This window comes from Excalfactoria chinensis, chromosome 13 (genome assembly GCF_039878825.1).
Source record: "Excalfactoria chinensis isolate bCotChi1 chromosome 13, bCotChi1.hap2, whole genome shotgun sequence".
NCBI lineage: Eukaryota > Metazoa > Chordata > Aves > Galliformes > Phasianidae > Excalfactoria > Excalfactoria chinensis.
In genome coordinates this window covers 8037571-8060036 of record NC_092837.1, presented here as the reverse complement: position 1 = coordinate 8060036, position 22466 = coordinate 8037571, and the positions used below count along the sequence as shown (strand labels likewise).

Sequence of the window (22466 nt, the reverse complement as noted above, 5' to 3'; positions counted from 1 at the left end):
CTGCTGTTGATCATCGGAGTGGTTGCTTTAAAATTATTGTAGTTGCAAAAGGAAAATTGGTCATCTTACAAGAAACATTATGTCAGTATGGTTGTATTTTGCAATCCCGGTGCTGCCATAACTGCTTTGTGCCATTTCTAGCTAGTATCAGTGGCTGTGCCTGTACAGCTGCTCCAGGGCCAGTCCTTGTCCTGCAATTTGTTCGTATGGAAATTGTACTCTTAGTTTAAGCCTTCTGCACAACCAGTCCTGATTCTTTTTATACTGGCCATGGTAGTAGCTGTGTCATTGGAATATTAACAAATTACGAAGCATGTTTATTTGGGTAATATATCTGTAAATCTATTTAAAGATGGAGCAGGAAGGTCTAAGTCTTAGTGATGAAGTGGCAAAATCCCAGTGTTAGGGAGACACTGGGTGGTGTGCATGGGGCTGCAGGCAGTTCCTGGTTGTATTCTGTGTGTTACTGTTGCGGTGATGGTTTGTCCTTGGCTTTTCTAGATCCCACTGACAGGGAGGCAGTGACCACAGGGTAACAGAACATTAACAGCAGCTGTTCAGCAGCTACCTGATGGATTATTCTATTCTCACTTTCTCGTCCCGTATAAATGTATAAACAGGAGTATGCAGCTGAATTCCCCGTCTCCTTTGTTGTTGTTTTTTTCTGTTATTAAGTAACTACTGAAGTCCTGTTCCCTCAACCCTGACAGCACATCTGTGGAATGAGTTACACCTGAGCTTTCATAAACTAATATTTCTATTTACCTCCCCAGGAGTTCAGTCTCCCAAAATAGATGAATACTATTTAGGAGTACTATTTAGGAATACTATTTATATGAAGGGAGAACTAAAAACAAACATATGTATTGGACTACGTATATAATATCATATATAATTTTATATCATTGGGCTTTGCCTTGTTTTCTTTTAACAAACATGCTGTCTGACCCACTAAGAGCATCATTAAAGCAGACGATTTGGCTCATGAAGTTCAAGTCGTGCTAAGGCTTTGTTTGTTTCTGGGAGTAAGAGCTCGTGCACATGGAAATCTTTGAAGAAAAATGAGAATGTAGAAATGTGCAGAGCTCCAAATCACAGTGAAGTTGTGTGAAAGACCAAAATTCAATTGAGAAAACATAGGTTCTGTATGGCAAAAAGCATTTGGAAAGCCTCCATTTGCAGGTGAGGTTTTTAGGTTTTCCAGCAAGGTGTAGAAGGATCTGCAGCTACATGAATCCAAAGCTATTAAATACTTTTAATACCTCCTTAGAAATTGTTCCTGTTATTCTCTGACAGCTGTATAAAATCAGCCTTCTGACAAATTCTTCTTCTCCATTTTTTATTTAGATAAAAAGTTCGGTAATTAAACTTTGCCAATGAAAGTCACATCTCAGTTAGTGAAAGAGAGAGAAAATGCAGAAACAATCATTTATTACACAATATAAGACTATTTCATTTTCACAGAAAGTGAGTTTCATTATCTTAAAACTTAAACCATTACTGTTTCTGCAGACATTTAAATGAATAAATATTTAGTCATAACCAAAATGCTTTTAAAATTTTATCTTAAGTAAAAGCTGGATTTTTTTTTATTATTAATATTATTTTTTCTTTTATGATTTTCTATACGTTCTTTAAGAAAAACTCACCTGCAGAACAGGCGGGGTGGAAGAAATTGGCTTTTCTAGATATTCAGTTAATTCTGTATTTTGCAAAGAAATGGCAGAAAGAGGAGAGCTACTTTAAATCAGTAGACAGGCCTTTTCCTAATTACAGTGAGGATGTTTCACAAAATAGGTGTTATCACTGATGCAGTTTAATTAGTGAAACGTTTTCTTAAGCCGTTTTAGAAGATTGTTTAGATCTCTGCTGTAAAGCAATAGATTTGTGCTGTACAAGTGACAAGAGAACAGCTGAAAGTAAAACAATTAAGTATTTCTAATACATCAATCATTTCAGAGGGTTGTAAGACTGACGAAAACCAGACGGTGTAGATTATGAGCATTGTGTTTATCTTTGAAGTTATTTCTAAGTGAATAAAGCTCGTCATTTGAACTACATGTTTTCTAAAAGCACACACATTCCTGCTCTTCCAGGACATCTCCTGTTTTTACATCTATAAAAGCTGCTTGGAGGAAAATCTGATTTGGACTTTGACTTTTCCTGGTAGAAATGTTTCCTTTGGACTCCTTCAGAAGTGCAATTGCTCTTACTTTGTTAATGATACAGTAGGAAAAGTGCAGCAAGGAGCATATGATAAATCTTCTTTAGGGCCATAAATGATTTCTATAAGGACAAGCACCTTGTCCTTAGTCCAGTGTGCTTTCATGACTTCACTTTTCACTAAGCCAACTTCAAAACAAAATCTTCATTAGAAATGTGCTAATACAGACCTTTTATAATATTTTGTGGTACTTCAGAATGCTCAGTCATTCCTCTCAGTTTTGAAAGTGCTGTATTTATGCTGGTACAAGTTTCTGTCATATGCTGGAAAGTTACCCTCACAGTATCCATGGCAATTTAAAAACAGGTAATAGAGATATACCAGTTATCGGGTTGTAGCTACCTGAGGGCAGCTGCTGGTCAAGGCTGTTTCTTCCTTTTATTTTTTTTCCCCTAACAATTTAAATATTTCCAAAGTACTCAGATTTTCTTGCCTGTCTTCTTCCTAACTGACACAGAGTAAATGTAGTTTGTGTAATCCAGACGGTCATTTAATTTGCGCATCAAAGAAACAAACAAGTACTGGGTTTTTCACTTCTTCATAGCGTTGGTAGAAAGCAACTAGATTAATGTGTGCAGAACTCATCAATATAAAGATTAATTATTTGCAAGAGTTTACTCTTGTGTCACTTGGCAACTGACAGCACAAACTCTGTCTTGTCCAGCAAAAGAGAAATCTTCCATCTCAAATTAAAGCAACCAGCACATACTGCATTCATTGGCAATGGAGAGAACTCAGTGCTCTTCACAGTGAAGTTTCTTTTGGTGACTTCTGGCAACCATGCCATGGACTTGGAAGGAGAATGAGTCCTAGGGCAAGGAGAGCTGTTTCTTGTCATTCAGTCTGTCCCTCTATCTGTCCTTGATTATCAGTGTAATCACAGAAGAAGTAGTCACCCTCTATGTGAAGTATCTGTCCACCAACGTGTACTTGATCGTAGGATTAATCAGTGGTATATTGATTTGTTTTGTATCTCCATCACTATCTGTTAGAGAAGCTGTCTTTAGTGATGTAAATGGCAAAGTATTTCAGCTGTTTTTAGAAGACAGCCCGTAATGTTTGTTGAGAGAGGAATAGCAATTAAAGGTAGAGGGCATAATTGTTGCAGTTGACATTAATATGTTTACATCATTAAACAAACAAATTTAAGTGTGATCAGAATTTGCCCCTGCATATCAGTGTGAATAATAATGTGATGCTTTAATTATGAAAGTTAGCTAAAGATCAGACTAATAGGAACTGTAAACTACTGTCTCAGGATAAACAGATCCTGGTGGACTAATTCTTCCATTGAATATGCGTAGAATAAAAAGCATATTGTATTGGTAGAAAAGGCGGTATCTATTTCAGAGAAACCTTTGGGACTAACACACTAAGTGACTTCAGGCTGAAATGAAATCTCATTCAAAAAATGTACTGCCAAACTGTAGCTCCACATACCGTGCCTGTGTCTGCTTTATTCTGTTTCCTAGAACTTGCCTTTTATTATCGTTTTAATCATCTCGATCAGTATTATTATAATCACAAAATGTCAGCCTGAGGAAAGTGATAATGTAGTCATTGTTATGTTTCAATGTCACCCTAGTCAACTCATGCTTAACTATCATTTAAAATGTCTGTATCAATCTGGTGATTAGATACCACTCGTGATACATCCAGTTATTTACAGGTGAGTGGTTAAAACAAGACAACAATTCAGTAGTTCTGGTCAGAATTAAGTTCTTTATAAGAGGTTATGCACCTGGGTCATCTAAATGATTTTTGTTCTTTGAAACTCTTTCCTAGATCTGGATATTAATATTCAGATAGATAGATGGTTTTATATCATTAAATGACATCAGTAACTGTCTCCAGACTTTTGGATCAATTCTCTGTGCAAGGTCAAAGATAGATCTTGTTCAAACATCTGTATCACAGATTTATATGTAACTTTTCTGGACACTGTTACATTCCAACTGTTCTATCATTCCAAAACCTTTTGCAGAAATGAGCAGCAGGTCCAGTAACCTGAGGTTCTCAATATCTATTAGGAAGTGAACTGTTCCATCATTTACATTTTATTCCAGATATATTTGAAAAGAGACAAACTTAGCAAGATTATTCAGAATTATTCAGTAGTGTTCTGCATTCTTTGTTTCAGTGCAATAAACTGCTAAAAAGAGGGACCAGTTAATGCAGCATAAAAATGATGCATGAAATGTGACATCTCTTTAACACTGAGAGAAAACATTTCCCTCCATTGAGTGCTTTACACTAAATGCAAAATATTGACACAGTCCCATTATAACGAACAATAGGCTTCTTTCAGACAGATAATTTTATAGAAGGGGTATCATGTGATCTTATTAATATTTATGAAATATGATAACAGAAAAAAGGGAATTGGTATAGCGCTGCTATCTTTATAGACCCTATCCATTTCAGCTTCAAAATGTTTTTCATTTCACACATCAGACACTAATTAGCAAATACCTAATTAGTGTGAGAAGAGTAATCGCTCATGGGAGTTGTTGAGGCTTTGAGCTTTCATGCATGCAAAAGTAGTGCCACTTTAGGTACGTTTGTTAAGGTACAGTAACTTTAACTTTTATTTTTCTCTGAACTGTGTGAATTAATACAAAATGCCAAACTAAGCTTCAGTCGTTGGGGTTGCGAGACTGACTGTATTGATAAAGAGTGAGGCAGGATCTCGAGGAATAAAAGTATAGGTGTGTTGAAACTTCTGCAGATGCTGTTAAATTCAGTAGACAGAACAGAATGTGGTATTAATTTGATTTGTTTTTACTTTTCAGGTGAAAAACTGTCTGTAATGTTTCTATTAACTTAGGTAACTTCATATCCTGAATCAGTTGAAAACAGTGCAGCTAAGGATAGAGTCATTAAAATGCTTTAGGAATTACTACCATTCTGGTGTTTTATAGTTCAAGTATGTCACATTGATAAGGTCTTGTCATGATGGTTAATTATTAACAGTTATGTGGTTTTGTTTATTTGGATCGCATTTTTCTTTGTAAGAGAGACAGGAATTCTAAACAAACAACATCTACCATGCTGATGGATTTTGTCATAAAGTAGATACATTCACTTTTGCTAGAACGTAGATAGTGCTCAGTATGTAGCATTAAGCTTCTGTCGGCTTCAAGCTTACGCACACACAAGTGAAAATAAAATCAACTATTTTTCAGTCCAGGTTTTGTTAGCATTTCTAAGTGCAGTCTAGTAATATGAGCAGATGTCCAATTTTTGAAGTAACTGTCCTGTAGGAGTTGTACCTGTGACAGTAATCTTAAGGATAAAATACTTGTATGCTGTTTAAATATGCAACAAAATACTAAAAAATCTTGAGGACTAACAAAATAAGTCTATTTGATGCCACAGAAATTAATAACAACACGCTTTTTTTTTTTTTTCCTACTCAACTTTCTGAAAACAAAATGTCTGTTTCTATCAAATGTAAGTGTCTTCTAATTCATACTTGTATGCATTTTTTGGTGTACTATCAGTTTAATGTTCAAGATGATGTCTGTTCAGAATGTAATTCTTAAAGTGACAGCAAAAAAAGGAGTTTATCTGTGATCTCCATTAAATTGATTTCCATTCCAACAAAAATAGCTCGTACTGAAATTTAATCTGCCATCAGTGGAACCTTCCCTCTGAACAACGCACTGCTTGCCCAGTGTCAGGTTGCCATACTGTCCAGGGTCTGGGTCCTGGATATTAAAAACTGAGTAGTTTGTTTTGTTGAATGAGCTGCATGGATGTTTTTTTTCTTCTGTTCAGGCAGGCAGATCTGCGTGTGGCTTACACCTGTACCGCAAGTTCATTAATAAAGCCATACTATGTCAACAACACCTCCCGAACCAAAGGAGATGTGGTTATCAACTGTTTGATCAGGTGTCAGCTTTTAGAAAATCTTACCCATTGCACTGCTGAGTGAAGTGCTTCTCCTCAGTGCTCAATAATTTAACTTCTAATTCCAGCTTTTGAGTTATGCTGCTTTTTTGCTGTAGCTTCTTTTTGAGGCCACCGCGTATCCTCCTATCAGCGTCACTGAGTACATCCAACATTTTTAAACGTGAATGAAAATGTAAGTTTAAGAAACTGCTTATAAAGACTGCGAGTTGGAAAAAAAACTGAAGTTTTGAGAGATGTCTGGAAAATGCAGTATTTCTCTGTGTTGAATCCATGAAAGTAGGAAAAATGTGGTTTCAGGAAACATTCATGCCAGGCTTAACAGCATGATTGGAAATGGTACGGTCTGCTAATCTTCCTTAGAATGTAAGGAGCTGCATGAGCTCATCTTTTTGAACATCAAATTGTTGCACAAGTAGTTTGTGTCATGGCATTTTCCCATATATTGTCAACTACTGGTTACAATAACAGTACTTAGCCCTTGCAATCAGTGTTTAATCAGCAAGTTGAACAGTGTTTCTGCAGAAAGAGGGAGGTGTCATGATCTCCTTTTGCGCAGAAATGTGAGGAAAAAAGGCAAAAGACCTGAAGCAAATTTGGTAAAGAAACCTTTTCCAGCCTCTGCTCTGTTTCTCCAGTCACTTGGCCTCTCTACTTTAACATATGCACTAGAAAGAAAGGGTTTCTGAACCTTACTCTAACGCTGAAGTGTACAGTGCTGTTTTTAAGACAACAGATTTGCTTTACGGGGCTATTCTTTCTTTGTAAGGCTACAGTTGCTTATGAATTGCTACATGTAGATTGCATAACACATTGTAGCATTGTGAACTCTTGTAGTATTGATATTTGGGTTTAGCTTATATTTAGTAGATGGGAGACACAGGAGAGTTTTTTTAGCAGAATAATATATATATATTTATTGTTGGATTTGAATTTTATTTCCGTGTTTGTTTAAACTTGGCAGGAGTAGCTTCTTTTGTGTTTGTCAGAGCAAGACATGTTTGACAGGACAGGAATTTTTTCATTCTTTTGGAGAATGTCTCAAAACACCACTCTGAGGTGAAAGAAGAGTCAGTTGATAGCAAGTATTCTGCAGGACTCTGTCTTTCTTCTTTCCTCAAAGACTGAGCTAATCTCTGTGTCAACTTGAGTGTCCTAATTTATAACTCAACACCCTCAGGCTTTATTCCTGCTCCCCTTCCAAGTAATTGACATGTCAATGAAAATGCAAGAGCAACCTCCCATGGGTAATAGGGATACTGAGACACTGCTGTTATCTTCTCTTCAAAGGATCTCTAGAAATGCCTTCAACTGATCCATTGCTGAATGCCATCTTTTACTTTATGTCAATCCAGAAGCAAGACATTTTTTTCTTTAATTTAAGACCAATTATTTTATTTTCCAATCAAATGCCATGTTACATATGCAAAAAAATCTGTATTGACTACATACAGCAGAACGGTATGCAAAATATAAACAGTATTGTTGAATTGTTACATTGGTCAATCACAAAGTAAAGAGTACATAAAGAGTATCTTTAATAGGAATGTCAGTATTTGTGAGATTTCTGTTAACTTAAATAGACAGAGTCAGATTTGCAGACATCACCTTATGGCAGGTGTTTGCATGTGTTTGTCATCTGTCTCAAATATTTGATGGCATTTTCACACAGCCAAATAAGCATGTTGGAAAAACAGACATGCACATATAAAGTAACAATGACCAGATCATGAGTATGAACCGTAAGCAGATTTTTGATATCCTGTGATGATTTACTGCTTGTGGGAAGACTGCTCTACTCTGTCTATGTGTTTTCATTTGTCTTCTTTTTATTGTAAAGATTGTAAAGAAAAAATACTGTATAGTGTAAAAACAGACCATGCTTGATGGCGTACCATGGCTAACTTAATAGATTTAGGCAAAAGTGTTCTCTGGGGTTGCTATTTACTCTAATTTCCTTCTTTTTAGCATATAGTTTACATGTTTTTTTTACGTCTCTCTGCTTTAAAAAAAAAAAAAAAAAAAAAAAAAATCATAAATTTCAAAACCTTTTTTAATGTCACCTCAGGTAGGGCTTTACCAAGAGAGTAAACTCCTTCATTTTGACTTGTAATTTTGATTCACGAGAAACTTTTTCTGGGATGGTCAGAATGTATGTAAAATATTTCTACTCTGTTTATTTTGTGTTAAAACAAAGAAAGTATATCTTGGGAATGGACTATTTATCTTCCAGTATTTGCTGTGCAATCTTCAATATTTTTTGTTGTCTATAAATGTTTTGCTATTATTTCTTAATCAAAAGTGGGATATACCATTAGCAGAAAATTTAATAGATCTAATAGTAATGCCTCTTAAAAAATAAAGAAGTTGAAAGTGAGTCAGGGGAATGATAGCATGGTTCTACATGCTAAAAGGTGACAGGCTTGACACAGAATTTTGTTCAGCTGAATGTTATTGCTGGGGAAGAATGCTTTCAGTTTTCACAACTGTAGATTTTATGTCTGCATCCTATTTTGCAATTACTTTGTAGTGCCGCAGTGTGCAGATCACAACTAAAACAGTGCAATTTATATAAGTATATAAATCAGAGAGTGTAATTACAGGTACCCTTTCATTAATTATATTTGTCTCATATCTATTAAGTAAGTAAATACAGTTGATCCCCATTATTTTGAGATCAAGTAGCACTAGCGAGCTCACTGTAACAACAGGATTTCAAGTTCCTTGCGGTTTTTTTCTAAAAGAACACTAACTATTCCTTGATCTTTTAGGTATTTTGATTTTTTTTAATATAATTATTATTATTTTAATTCATTATTATTTTGATTTTCTTTTACTGTAAAATAGGAGCAATAGTACAACATGTAAATTCAATATGCACGGAAAAGTTTTTTGCCAGCTGTGAGATCCAGAATGGATAAATCCCACTGTGTTGTGCTCATTTTAGGAAAATGTCTCCACTGTTTTCAGCTTCTTTTATGCTCTGCAATCCACTGAAGCCATGAAACCAACAAAAATGCTTATCATAATGACTGAAGTCCAGAACATTCCAATTGTGGTAATGGTGCTAGCTTTAGTTAAGCTACAGTTAGTTACTCCATTTTCTTCTATAGCCAACATATAACCAGAACAAAACGCTCTTTTGCAGATATATAAGTGAAGTATGATTTGTATTTCAGACATGCAAAGAAAAATTAAAAAATATATAGTTAGTTGTATGATAATTAAATCTGGGAGCTCTGTATAGATTTTAGGAGATCTTCTAGTTTATTACCCTCATGTGAATCAATGCTTTTAACATCCAGTCTCAAATAATTTTCTTTTGTTCCAGACTGTAATGGAAATGCACCAGTTTTATTATCCCTGGATGCGTTTACTTACTTGATCGGTTACAACCAGGTGGTGCCATCTTCTCACAATAATTCTATTTCCCTTTGAATGAGAATGGCTCATTTAAAGTTTGTGGAAGGTGTATCTGTGTGGAGCTCATAGGATTTTGTGTTGTGGTACAGCAAGGAGGACTGCTAGGAGTTGCCTGTTTCAGGCTGATGATGCAAAAGAAGACATCTGTTACATTAACATCTATCGAACATTTTTTGCCTTTCAGTCAAATGCATTCAAAAAATTTGAATCTTTTTTAGCTGTCAAAACAATCTGGCACAAGATATTTATTTTCTTTTTATAGTGGGTAACCTAAGGAAAGGAGCAGATGGTTGAGTGAGTTTCACCTTTGCTGCAGCTTTCCCAGGTCTCTGCTACCTATAAACTACTGGATTGTGTACATACTGTAATAATTAATTTTGTAAATTTAAATAAGTGAAGTAAATCCGTACATTCTTAAGCTATTGAATCCCTTTCCAATTTGTGTCCAAAGAGGAAAAATAAAGCAGTAACGTGAATAAATAAAACCAAATCTCTAGTGGTAACCTTGGTTAAAAGCTTAGAAAATGTCCGCCTGGCTTCTTGTATTAAAATAGTGCATGGGATGTTAAATACTTCCCTGCAATTAATCACTGCATGAACAATGCTGTATTCACCTGCAAGTTTGTTTCTTTGCTTAATATAGGACATTGATTACTTCTGACGTAAAGAAGGATGTAATAATGCATTATAAATCACAATTATATGCAATTTGAATAAAACCGGTAATAATAGATCCTAATAATGATCAAAACCAAAAAGCCTTCAACTCAATATGTAGCACTGCATTGTGCTGGATTCCATCAAAATATGGCTTGGCTTGTGCATCTTGATAGCTAACTCACTGGGTGTGCTTCTTACCCCTTTCGATCATGCAGCACTTTGCCCTGTCCTGACCTGCAAGAATACTACTGTGATTTTTCCAGATTCACATCATACTAAAATCCTGCCTTCGTTAAAGTCAATGGGCCTCCTGCATCTAAATTAGTGAAACTTAAATTGCCTGTTTACTTTACTGTATTTTCTAACAGGTAGATGCACTGGAATTCCAGTGTTAGAGCTGTTCTGATGTTTTTTCTTCCGGACGAATTGATTTGTATTCATTTCTTCTACTTTTAGGTTTTGATTTATGTTTGCTTGCACAATGGGTTTTTGTTCTGCTTTGCTTTTTTAAGTCCCATAGCACATAAAAAAAAACTGTGAATATGAGATACTTTGTTCTGGGAATAATCAGTAGCTCTGTAGACGAGTGAGATTGGAAGTACTGAGGATGCGACATGCTTCACCTCTGGGGAGACAAGCAGTGCGTTACCCACACCACTACAGCCCTTCAGGGAACGTCTTGTGTTCTTCATTCATGGTGTAGTTTTGCATTTCATTTCATAGTGGGACGAGCAATGTATCAAAATATCACAGTGTATCAATGTAATTCATTAGTTATTAATAGAATTTCTTAAGTGCCCCGAAAGGAATATCTATGGGCTTGCGTGTTGGTATATTTTCAGAGAACATTTGAACACTGAGAACATATGGGGATGTACACTGTAGAAGTCATTCATTCAAATGTCACTTCTATGTTAGATTAATCAGCTGATTTTAATATGTTCAATGCTATGAATATGTTTAATTGCAGTTTGCCTTACGGTAAGTTGTATTCCTTACTACTAATTGCAACCAAAATACAGGTATGTTAATTGTATTTGCTTTTCTTTTAAAGGTAGCTACTTTGTTTTTGTTTTAAGAAATGTGCCCTGCATAGAACATGCTCTAGAAACTGTCTTTGGGGTGAGACTTCAGAAGGAAGTACTTTAGTAAGGAGTTAATTGCAGTGAGACAAATGGTGCTGGTATCTAAAATGAAAACTTCAGATCACACTGTAAACATGGCTAGATCCTGACTGATTTCGGTGAGAATTGTAGCATTTAAGATTTGGGCACATGGGAATAGAAGCATCACCAAGCAGCAGTGCCCTGTGCTCCTGCACCCCTCCCTTCTTGCCTCCCTCTGCCCGTCACAGCTTGCCCCCAGCACACCGCAGGCACAGAGCAGGGTAGGTGCTGCTGGGTGCTCATGTGCCGGTGCAGAGCTGGAAGATGTGGAACAACAGGCAGCATGAACTGCTGTCACTTGTGTCAGATCCCTTCTGTCAGTAAGGGCGATGACTTTGGACCCTTTTCCGTATTCATCTTTACAGGTTTTGTGAAGCTTTTAGCAATTTCAGGCCTTTGATAATCCATGAAACGTGTGTAACTAGCTAACCAAATAGTTCAAGGAGGGACTGACGGGCAGGCTGATGTCCTCAGAGACAAGAGTAAAAATGTACCAATGCTAATGCTTCATTTCTAAAGCCATTTCACGCTCAAAAGAAAGGAATTTGGCCTTCGTTATGGAAACTATAATTTCCTTTTACTCCTCATTATTGCTTCTTGTGTCTGGTCTTTAAGAGTCATAAAATACTTTGGCTGTATAATTTTTAAGTATTGATATTTGTAGGTGCAACAGAATGTGACAAGCCTGAGCATGAGCCTTGTCTTTTCTGGTCAGTACAACAGTGCTATAACCTTTAGCAGAGATGATAATGATCTTTACAGCCTCAGGGTTGTACTGAAAGTCTACTACTGGAGCAAGAAAAGTAGGTATTTATGTGAAACTTTAGCTGGTGGTGGGCTTTTATGTTTGTTTGTTTGTTTGTTTTCTTTTTCTTTCCCTACATTGCTTAATAAAATCAAACCTGTGCTTTATTTGATATTCTAATAGCAATCCCTTTTTGTTTGTTAGGGAAATCCTTATTATGTTGAAGCACTCTAGGGCTTCATTCTGATCTGACATTGCCTTAAGTGAATCAATTGATCCTAACGTGCTGTGCTGCAAGGCCTGTCAGTCAGATCCTCTCAGAGCAAAGGGCCATTCAAAGCCTCCAGCATAGGAGCTTGGCACTTTCTGTCCTGGGCTGCTGCTGTCACCCCATGCTGCCACATCTCTTGCTCTTCCCTCATAGCTCTTTGTCTGTAGCTTCTTCTTCACCTTCTTCCCACCTCTGCAAAAGTTACTACTGGCCAAAGACAGATGGGCAGCTATTCTGAGAACTCCTCTGGGAAGTGGACTGGGTGTTTTTTTGCCCAAATTGAAACTGAGAAGGACGTATCACTGTTAACTGCAGCTCAGCACACACTGTAAGCTACAGCTGGAATTACATGTGTTCTGAGCTCTGAGATGCACCTAACAGGTATAGATATGTTTTCACCGGTTGGCTGCCCCTGAGCACCAGGACTGACTGAGTAGGATGTGTTGTCTTTTAGCCACTGGCATGCCAATCAATTGAATTTTTTCCTGACTACAAAATTGTGCTGACCCTGTTATGAAATGCTATTTCAGCTGGCATAAAAACAGGGCAAACAGTAAAGCCACAATACCTCCAGTGTTCAGAAGCACAGGCAATGATGCTCAATGTGTAAGTGTAAAAGAAATTTGAAGAGTAAGGGAATATTTTAGAAATGTTTTTACCTCAACATGGGAAATGTGGCCCTGGCCTTCCCTTTATCCCTCTTCTATTCTTGTTCGTTTGATTTTAATGAGTACTCTTCTGAAGAAACTGATTTGGAAAGCATTATTCTGGGAGTAAAAGGATTAGTTCAAATGCATGTAGTTCAGTATTGTTTATAGGATCTTCCTATTCCAGGAGCCTTCTAAAGTCATCTCAGTTACTCGCTTCCTTAATATACTTGTATTTTCTCTGTCTTGAGGAGAAATATGCCTTTAAAGTCCTTTGACTATTGCTGTGGTTCCCGGCTCTTTCTGTGTGGAATCTTGCCCAGGTCAGTTGGTGGTGACATTTCCCCCTGGATCTAGCTTGGTGTCCTCCCATTCTCACCAGGACTGCTTCTTCCTCACTTCCTCCTCTCTGCCTCAGGATGGCTGCAATTGCTTCTTTGGTTCTATGTGCTAAGATTCCTGCTGCTTTTTTCTTGACCTCATTGGATCTGCTGCAGCCCAACAGCAGAGTTTGCAAGTCACAGTGCAGAGACCAACTCATTCAAGCTGACTCTAAGTGGGACATGAAAAAGGTTGCTTGCTAGCACCGTTCTCTTCTTTTTCTGGCATATTTTCTGTGCATTAAGACTTATAACTTGGCCAAAGCAAGATGCCATGCCATGCCTTGTCTGTCAAATACCCATGATGTTACATTAGCATCATGCCTCAGCAGGCAAGGAACTATTACACTTGTGCATGCAGCATTAATAATTATGATCATAATCATCTCTGGGAATGCATAGATGTGTTTTGATTTTTTTTTCTTATGTGTGTTAGGTTAACACTTCACCAAATAATCACAAGTAGCAGCTTGAAAATTTTCTGTAAACATTAGTTTTAAACCCTTAAATGGTCCTATGAGGTATCATTATCATTATATAAGCAGGAAAGAATGATGACATCAAAGGCAATTCTATTCCAAGTTCCAGCAGAAAATCACAAACTGGGATGTGAACTGCAGAGCTCTTGTTTCAGTTACAGACTTTGCATGCTTTAACATGCTGACTCACAAGGCTTGAATGTTACTTTTCTGAACAATACAAATATTATTTACTTGTGTATATATTTATTTATATATGTATATATATATATATAGGATGACTTCTGAAAGATTATTAGTAGTTGTGACCTTAAGTGTTGTTTTGTACTTTCAAATTACTAAACAAGGTATTGTCTGAAACATGAAAGGCTGTGTTAGAATGTCGTTGAAAGCTAAAGCCAAAGAAACACCATCTGTAAGTGATGAGAATTATGTTTCTCTATAGCATGTTGTTTTTGTATGTTCCTCTGGTCTATTTAATACAATTAAGAAGGAATTATACATAGGAATGGTTTTACACTCCAAGGACGTTATTCAGTCTACAGATTATATTTTTTCTTTGTTGTTTGGCTTCAGAAAAGCATTACAGAGTCATTATCCACTTAATAAGGAAATAGATGCAAACTCCCTTTCCACTCGGTGACTGTTGGTATGAGAGCAGGTTGCATCTTGTCACCGCACAGACAGAGAAATAGAGGTGCAGTGAGGTTTCATTTCTGCCTTTTCCAAGGAGGGTTATTGCTGACTTTTTTAGTGCCTAGAATAATGAGGGTTTCCTAGAAGTTTGCAGGTGATGCAATGGTCATGTCTGCTTGCACTGGTAGAGGGAGCACCCTCCTGTCCCTTTTGGCCGGTGTATGTAAGGCTCTTCAGCATGTAATGGAGGGCACGTGGTATGTTTACAGTCTGGGAGGTGCACGTGGGTAACTATGAAAGTTGTGACTGAGGAAGTAAGTCAGAAATATTCTCTGGTCATAAGGGAACTGGCTGAGGTAAGATTCCAAATGATTGCTTTGTTTCAAGATTGCAACAGTTGAATATTGAGCCAGCTCTTTGCAGCCAGAGCGAAAACATTCCCATGTTTGCACATTGATCTTTGGAATATGTTCTGATTCTGCATGTCCCTGTCTCCCTCTGTTGTTCAATTTTTTACTCTTTTTGTCTGCTTTTCCATGCATTATATTTTTGCTGAATAGCAATCAAGTGGCCAGTAGGGCAACTGAATTTTAATAACATTTCATTTGGTAGTATCAATTTGAAGCTTTCGTTTCTGACTGGACTAATGCAAAAAGTAATTATCTCACTCTGCAGTGGCATAGTTAAAAATCCACTGGAATCCTGTGTTAAAGGATGTTTACCTAAAGTGAAAGCTATACATCGTCATTGTTCATTTATGTTACTAGCTGCTGTCGGCTGCACTAATTTTGCTCTTTATGCATGAGCAAAGCTCACAGTGTATACCTGGCTCTCAGAGAAAATAAAAGATCTGTTTCTTCAGGCACTTTCAGCATCAGCTCTGTCACACTGATGACTGTGGCCAGACAGAATTGCCATTAGTGTTAGCCCCTTGGCATTGCTTTTTGATCAGTGAGCCCTGCTGAGCTGTTCTGGTATTCCTTGCAGATTGCAGCCACAACTGGTATCCTTGGGTCTCCGCTCCTTCTTTCTGGAGCTCGTTCTCAGTTCAGACGCTGTCAGTTCTGGTTTATATCAAAGTCTGCTCTTCTCTCTCACCTCCCTCAGAAGCCCTCCTGGCAGCCTCACAGACCTTCAGGTTCTGCTTCCAGCGGCCACCTAACGTGTTTTCTGGTGCCCAAACATGATTTGAGTTCATCCACCTCAATGGTAGCAGAGCTGCCAGCTGAGGGTCCTTGGGGATTTTGTGCCTCCGCCCTCCTCTTCTGTCACAGGATGTTCCATCTTCCTTCTTTCACATAAAACTTTGTTACCAGAAGCCCCTCTTTGGTTGTATGTCAAGTGCAGTGTCAGTGGCACCTGCCTGCCATTAGTTCCCCTTCCCAGAGCAGCTGTGGATGCCCTATCTCTGGAGGAGCCCAAGGCCGGGTTGGATGGGACCCTGGGCAGCCTGAGCTGGGGATGTCATAGGCTTTTATGTTCCTTCCAACCCATGCCGTCCCGCGCTGCCCTCAGCTCCGTGTTACCACCCCGTGCTGCAGCCCCCACTCCCCGCTGCTCCGGGAGCGGCCGCGCGCTCAGCGCCACGCGCCCAGTGGCCGCACGCCTCGTGCCTAACGGCCGGTGCCGGCCTCGCTCCCGTCGGGCTCGGATGGCAGCATGGCAGCGCTGAGGGGATCCCGCCGCAGCTCTCAGGTTCGTGGTTCACGTTCTGCGGTGGGCGGCAGCCCCGGGCGTTCGTTCCGCGGTGCCCCGCCCGGCTCGGCGATGGCGGCGGTGCTGCCGGGGCGGGGATTGAGCTGAGCGGGGGGTGGTGGTGGTGGTGGTGAGGAGGGGAGAGGAGGTGGGCGGTGGCCCCGGGCTGCGTGGTGCTTTCGGCGTTTAGAGCCGAGTTAAAAGAGCGAGCGGCCAAACAAAGCGCAGGATGTCGCAGCAGAATGCATGTTTGCATGATGGAATTGGTGGTTAACAGGCTGTAGTGCGCGAGCTTCCGCGATTCTGTTCTGCTGGTCCGTAAGGATAGGTCAGTTTTGAGAAGCATAAAGAAGTGTCTGCGTTTCGGTGAATGCCGCTGGAACGTGCCGTGGAGTTACTGAGCTATTGAGCTGTCTGTTGCTCATGATAGGATGGGTTTGGTTAATTCGTGTTCAAATTAGAAGCATTGTTAAAATGAAGTTCACAGAACAACGTGTTCCATTGCGTGTGGTTTGGTTTTTAGTCATAAAATGCACTTTCTGATATCAAGAAGTGCTGTGTGGATGACAAAAAATCTGTTAAAGACAGAAGCTGCACAGCAGAGGTAAGAGGGGCAGCGGAAGGCTTAAAACATCTTGAATGATTACATACAGCATGGCTGTGTTCCTGTTATTTATACTACAGAGAGTCATGGCAGCATATTATCATTTTACCTTATAGGTGTTTTGAAATTTTAGCATAAACGTGAATTAAGGTTATGTAAAATTCCACTGGAGATCCCAGCATTTTCCCATTGAGGTCAATAAGCACAGTTTTAATGGAGCATTTGGAGAGGGGAAAAAGAAAAAGCTAAAAAAACAAGGATTTTTAATGTAAAGATAACTCTCTGGTATCTTCAGCAGTAGTTTTTTTTTACAGACCAGCTCTTATCTCTATATGCTGTTCGTAGATAGGAGTACTGGCTCACAGAAGGAGGAGGTTTACTATAAAAAGCTCTGGAAAGATATCAAGGGGTTTGGGGAAGGAGGAAGTGGAGCCTAGTGAGCAATTTGAGCGTTAGTAAGATATTCTGTGTTTTTTTCTGCCCATGATTGAGCTCTTTATAGGCCATGCTTTTGGTCTTGCCCATTAAGATGAGCACTTGCCAGGAAGTGTGTGGTGACTCCATTGGTTTGTATAGTGTGTCCCTGACAGCTTCCAGAGGTTTCTTAGGTATTGAGCATCAGAAATTGTGCTGTTTTGTTCCAGATTTCACAAGTAAGCATCAGTTTATGGTAAGAAAGAGTTGTCTGATAAGTTTTGAAGGGTTTCTGTGGTTGTCACAGTAGAGAATGTGAAAAAAACGGCAATAGAAGTAAGAAACAGTTGGCTGAAAGATGTTAAAATTGAAAATGGTTAACACTTTTTTGTAAGAGCTGCTTTTTGCTCTGTCAGAAACTTTCTTTACTGGAAAGCTGTTCTCTGTTGTCTCTGAATTCACAAAGTTGAAGAACATCCCACTTAGCAGCCAGATATTTCTCTGGTGCTCTTAGTCAGCTGAGTCGAAAATATGATACATTTGAAGCTGAGTTTCCTTGGATCCAAAATCTGTGTATTCCAAAGAGGAGAAGATTTAGGGAAAAATATCAAGTGTTATTTATAACATTTTGTTTATTTTTAATTATAGCAAGGGGCTTGTTACAGATATTTTTAAGAGAGTACTTTTTATAATGTGATCTGATTGTCTTAAAGCCAATCATTCTTTCTAGTTTTCATCATTCTTGGTATCTTTGTTCTTAATAATGTTATTTTTTTATGTACTTTACCAAACATTTGTCACTTTGTAATAACTTGCCTAAAGTGCTGTCTTAAAGTTCTCTTAAAGTCCTGCATGTCATGTGCTTGCTGTTCTCAGCATTCTAATCAGTACTTCATGTTGTCCAAATTTCTTGTTTTACTCTCTTCCTTCCCTGTGCATTCCCTGTTTCAATTGTGACAGAGATAAAAGACAGGAGCAGGTGTTTTGTTTCATACCAAAGGTTAATCAAAACAAATACCCTCTGCCTGATGAGAGCTGATGGCATGACAGGAAATGTGTTCTAAGGGTGCTTTTATACACCATGTCAAGCCTCCTCGGTGGAATTTTGTTCTATGTTTTGAACCACAACAGATGGAGTGTCAGCCAGACTTTCTTGAAGCTTCCCACTTTTTGTTTTTTAATGCTGTTTAATCATTTACTTTAGTCATAGTATAGATACTGCATGGAACTGGAAAAAAAAGTTTATCTTATAATTAGGACTCCATAAATATTCGGGCAGCGAGAAGGAATTGTTCTGTTGTATACATATACTGTGTTATGGCATTGCTAATCTAGCAAATGGCTGCTTTTCTTACACAGCATCGTGACTTTGATGATTGTTGGTGTTGTAAAGTCAGTTGTTCATCGTGAGTGCAGAAACTCATGTTTTCAGAGCTGCCTAGTAGTCTCTTAGAGAGGAGAGAAATCTTTGGTGTTCTGCTATAGGGTATGGCTGTTCCACCTGATCATTGCATGGAATGGTTTTGAGAATTTCATGTATTGTCAGGTAGCAGGATAAGACCTAACCCTACCACATCTTTCCCTTGTAATTGTAAAAGCTGGAGGTTTGGTGTGAAAAATGTGGATCAGGGCAGAAGTAAATAGGATCAAGTGTTAAAAACTAAAACCTTTGACCTTATTTACTGCTTCTACAGTTTGCCATATTAGAGGTAGTATCTCCTTTTTCTGTTTTCATCTCTGAACTTCTAATAACCGTTCCTCTTTTACATTTCTGATTGTTTCTTACAGGCTAATTTTATGTTCTTAGGAAATTTTCACCACTTGAGAGTATTAGGCATCTTTGGCAGGCCCACAGTGCACATCAGGCTTAGCTCCAGGCAGGTCAGTAGGCCTTTGTACCTAGGCATAGCAGAACATAATGTGAGGAGGTTTCTGGATTTGGTTCTGAGCTTTCACGTTATCAAGAAAATACACTTGTGCCAAGATCAGTGTATGAAAAAGGCATTTTTGACCAACACCAGTTTTTAGGGAATGACAGCAGTGGCCTTTTAATTTGATGGCATCCTTCTGTTTTTTTGGTATCCGTATCATAAGAGTAGCAAAGCAATTTGCAGAGCATCTGGAATTGACTTCATATCAGAAATAATTTTGGTGTCAGTCTGAATATAGGTCAACTTAGTGCATAGGAAACCAACACATCTTCAAAGCTGTGGCTCAGGGAAGTACAGAATTCACAAGGGTATGCTTAAGGCATGAACGTTGCATATTAATTGAGAGGACTGGGCAGTAAAACTAGATTTTGTGTGCTGCTCAGTACTTTAAAATAAATTGTATGGTCTGTGAAGCTCTGTACTCTGTTGACTCAGGGTAGATCTTCACTTCACATGGAGAACTTAAAGTGTATCTATTAGTCAGAAAAATCCTATGAACTATATAGCTCCTTCCTGGAAGCTGGCCTCTGTCCTAGTGAGTAGAGCATCTTTGCGTGCTGTGCAGGAGCTCTCAGCCTGTGTTACAGGCAAACCTTGTGCCTGTGGGTAAACTCTTATCCTCTCTGTCTCTCAAGGTGAGTGAGGTATAGAATGTTCCTATGAACTGGCTTCTGTTTAGGCCAGACAATAGTAGTCAGTTTACTGTTATTTTTAGAAGTGTTTATGTTCTGTGAGAGATACTTTAGGAATGGTCTGAAATACTGATGACATCTTAATGGAGCTTATGTCATTATGAACAAAACTAATTGGAGCAAAAATTGTGGACCGGAATGTACGGGGCAGACAGCACTGTAAGGTGGTGCCACAGAAGCCTGAATTTTGAAATGCCATTTTAATCTATATTTTGGTGTGGTTTTGGTTTGTTGGTTTTTTAATACAATAGTAAAATATTAAAACTCTTTTGGGATTGAATTTCCCAGATAACCAGAATTCTGCAGATTATTTCCTCTTAGTTCTTCAACCGAGTCAAAATTACAAATGTATTGATTTCCTTTCATGATATGGCAGATCTTGTAATATATTAACACCTCTTCTGTGATGTAAAGAAAACTAATACCTAATATGTATTTATTTAGTTATTGCTTACTGATAGCACAATACTAAGAGTCAAATATTATTTTCTGTAGCAGTTAAGGCAAGTACGTGAATCAGAGCCAAATTACAAGCTGCTTCTGCTGATGAAACTTCTACTGCTCTTTTGTCTTTGCTTCTTTGCATGACACTTGGCTATTTCTTCTGTAGAATATCACCAGCAGTCATATGTAAGTTCATCCAAGTGTGCATCTAGAGAGTAAGGTTGTAGTGTTTGAATCTAGTGGAGGTCACAGATAATTGTAATTTTTTAACAGGACTATCACATGTTATCACATGAGATGGGCTCAGAAAGCAATAATTAGGTGGTTTTGTAGTTCACATCAGTTACAGCATCATGTTTGCCTTCACTGAACCAGGAATATACATGTAGCTCGTGCTTGTGCAAGCTCTTTAACTTCCACCTCTTGGCAATAAAACTGTCTGGTTATTGCACTCTTTTTACCATGCTGATTTCATTCCTTATCATAAATGACATACAGAGAAGTGAAGGTGATACAAGACTTAAGGTGTTACGTGCTGTGCCTTTGTTTTAGCCCTTGTGTTACATCGTTGTTTTCCCTTTGGCTGAACAGTCACAGCCTATAAAATGGTCACTGGGAAGGGAGGAGGTGCCTCAGGACCATTCTGCTTCAGTAACGACCGTGGCTTAAGAGGATGATCCAAAGCTATTATTGAAAAAAGAATTGGGAAAAACATGATATGATTTATTAAACCAACAGGTATAACTTGAAAAAAAAGATGCTTTCAGACATTCTTTTTGTCAGGTCAGAAGCAGAAGAAATAAAAACAACAGAAAAAGAAATATTGTTCTATGTTCATGCCATCCAAATAGAAAACGGGCAAAGAAAAAATCTTTGCTAGATGGAAGTGCAGAAAGTTATTGGAAAAGGAAAGTAGGCATTAACTGTTTTGCATAGCCAGAGGCTTTCATTTGGCTCCCGAGGATGTGCAGGGGATGAACATTTTGGTCCAGCAGTCCCTCTAATAGGTGTCAGCTAATTTAATTACTTTTGCAGTCTTTCACCGCAGTATTTCCATGTAGTTTGTTGTCACGAAGTTCAGTGTTGGATGATCCAACAGAAGGAATTCATCATGTAACCAATACAACCAGTGATCATCAGGTATGTTATTTATTCACTGTTTTATTTCCATGCAAGTTTTAAGGGAGAAACATAGAGTAGAAGTTTGCATGAAGGCTGCTGAAATTCTAGACCTAAGCCAAAGAGAGGAATGATAGAGACTTAGAGCAGAACAGAAGAGGATCTAGGGGCGTTTTATGATTCAAGTTGAGTGAACTTTGTCAGATGCAATTGAAAGAAAACTCAAATTAGTTGTTGAAAAATGATTAGTTGTTTTCTCTGTAGTGGTGAATATATAAAAAAGGACTGGAAATCCATTATATATCTGTACAAAATGACATTATCTGTGTGTTTCTTTGTGTAGTTATTTAGTAACATTCAGTGGTGTGGTTCCTGTTTGCTTTTGGAGGAGCATGTTTAGTTGCTGACATTTGTTAAGATTGTTAATTGTTTAGATACAATTTTTGTGTTTGTGTCAGTCAAAGACCCAGCCTGCCTTATGGAAATGTTGCCAGTTTGCAGGAGAGTAACTAGTTTTCCTCCCAGGAGCTGTCAGGATTTAAGCAGTTCAGCATCCAAGCATTTTTAGTTCAAACACAAGGTCAGTTCTTGTAGAAAACAATTTATTTGGTATAGTGCATAAGCTTATGCTTAGTTTTAGCCTTGCAATGTTGTGTCTTTTTTGAAAAGGAAGAAAGCATGCATGCAGGTTGATGGGTTTTTAAGCTTTTTGCTGGCCTTGGGTGTAAGCATTAAGGGCTGATTGCATTGTGAGTTTGGAGATAAGCCTGTGAGTGTGAAGAAATACTTACAGAAGCATTCATGTGTGCTTTTGTTTTAAGAAAAACCTTGTCATAAGTGTAACCTGGTACCTTATGAGATACATAGGAAGTGCTTATTAAAACTTCTGTGATGAGTGCTATTTACCAGTAAGGTTAAGAGAATATAAAATGAAAGAAAGGGTGTGGGGGTGTTGAAAATGGGCAGAGAACCTTTACTTTTCACTTGAACTGCTAATTTTAAGATGAGTGACCACTGGCATTGT

General features: G+C 38.2%; 1 protein-coding gene across 14 annotated transcripts in view; it reads left to right on the top strand.

Moving 5' to 3' along the window:
- Positions 1-22466, top strand: part of TENM2 (teneurin transmembrane protein 2) — a 564904-nt gene that overhangs the window by 236592 nt on the left and 305846 nt on the right. The window contains exon 1 of one of the 14 annotated variants that reach the window (XM_072348390.1): positions 16107-16238. The exons of the other annotated variants lie outside the window; for them this stretch is intronic. The gene's annotated coding sequence lies outside the window, so the exon portion shown is untranslated. Of the gene's footprint in view, positions 1-16106; positions 16239-22466 lie in introns of those variants that run through there. 14 annotated transcript variants of the gene reach the window in all.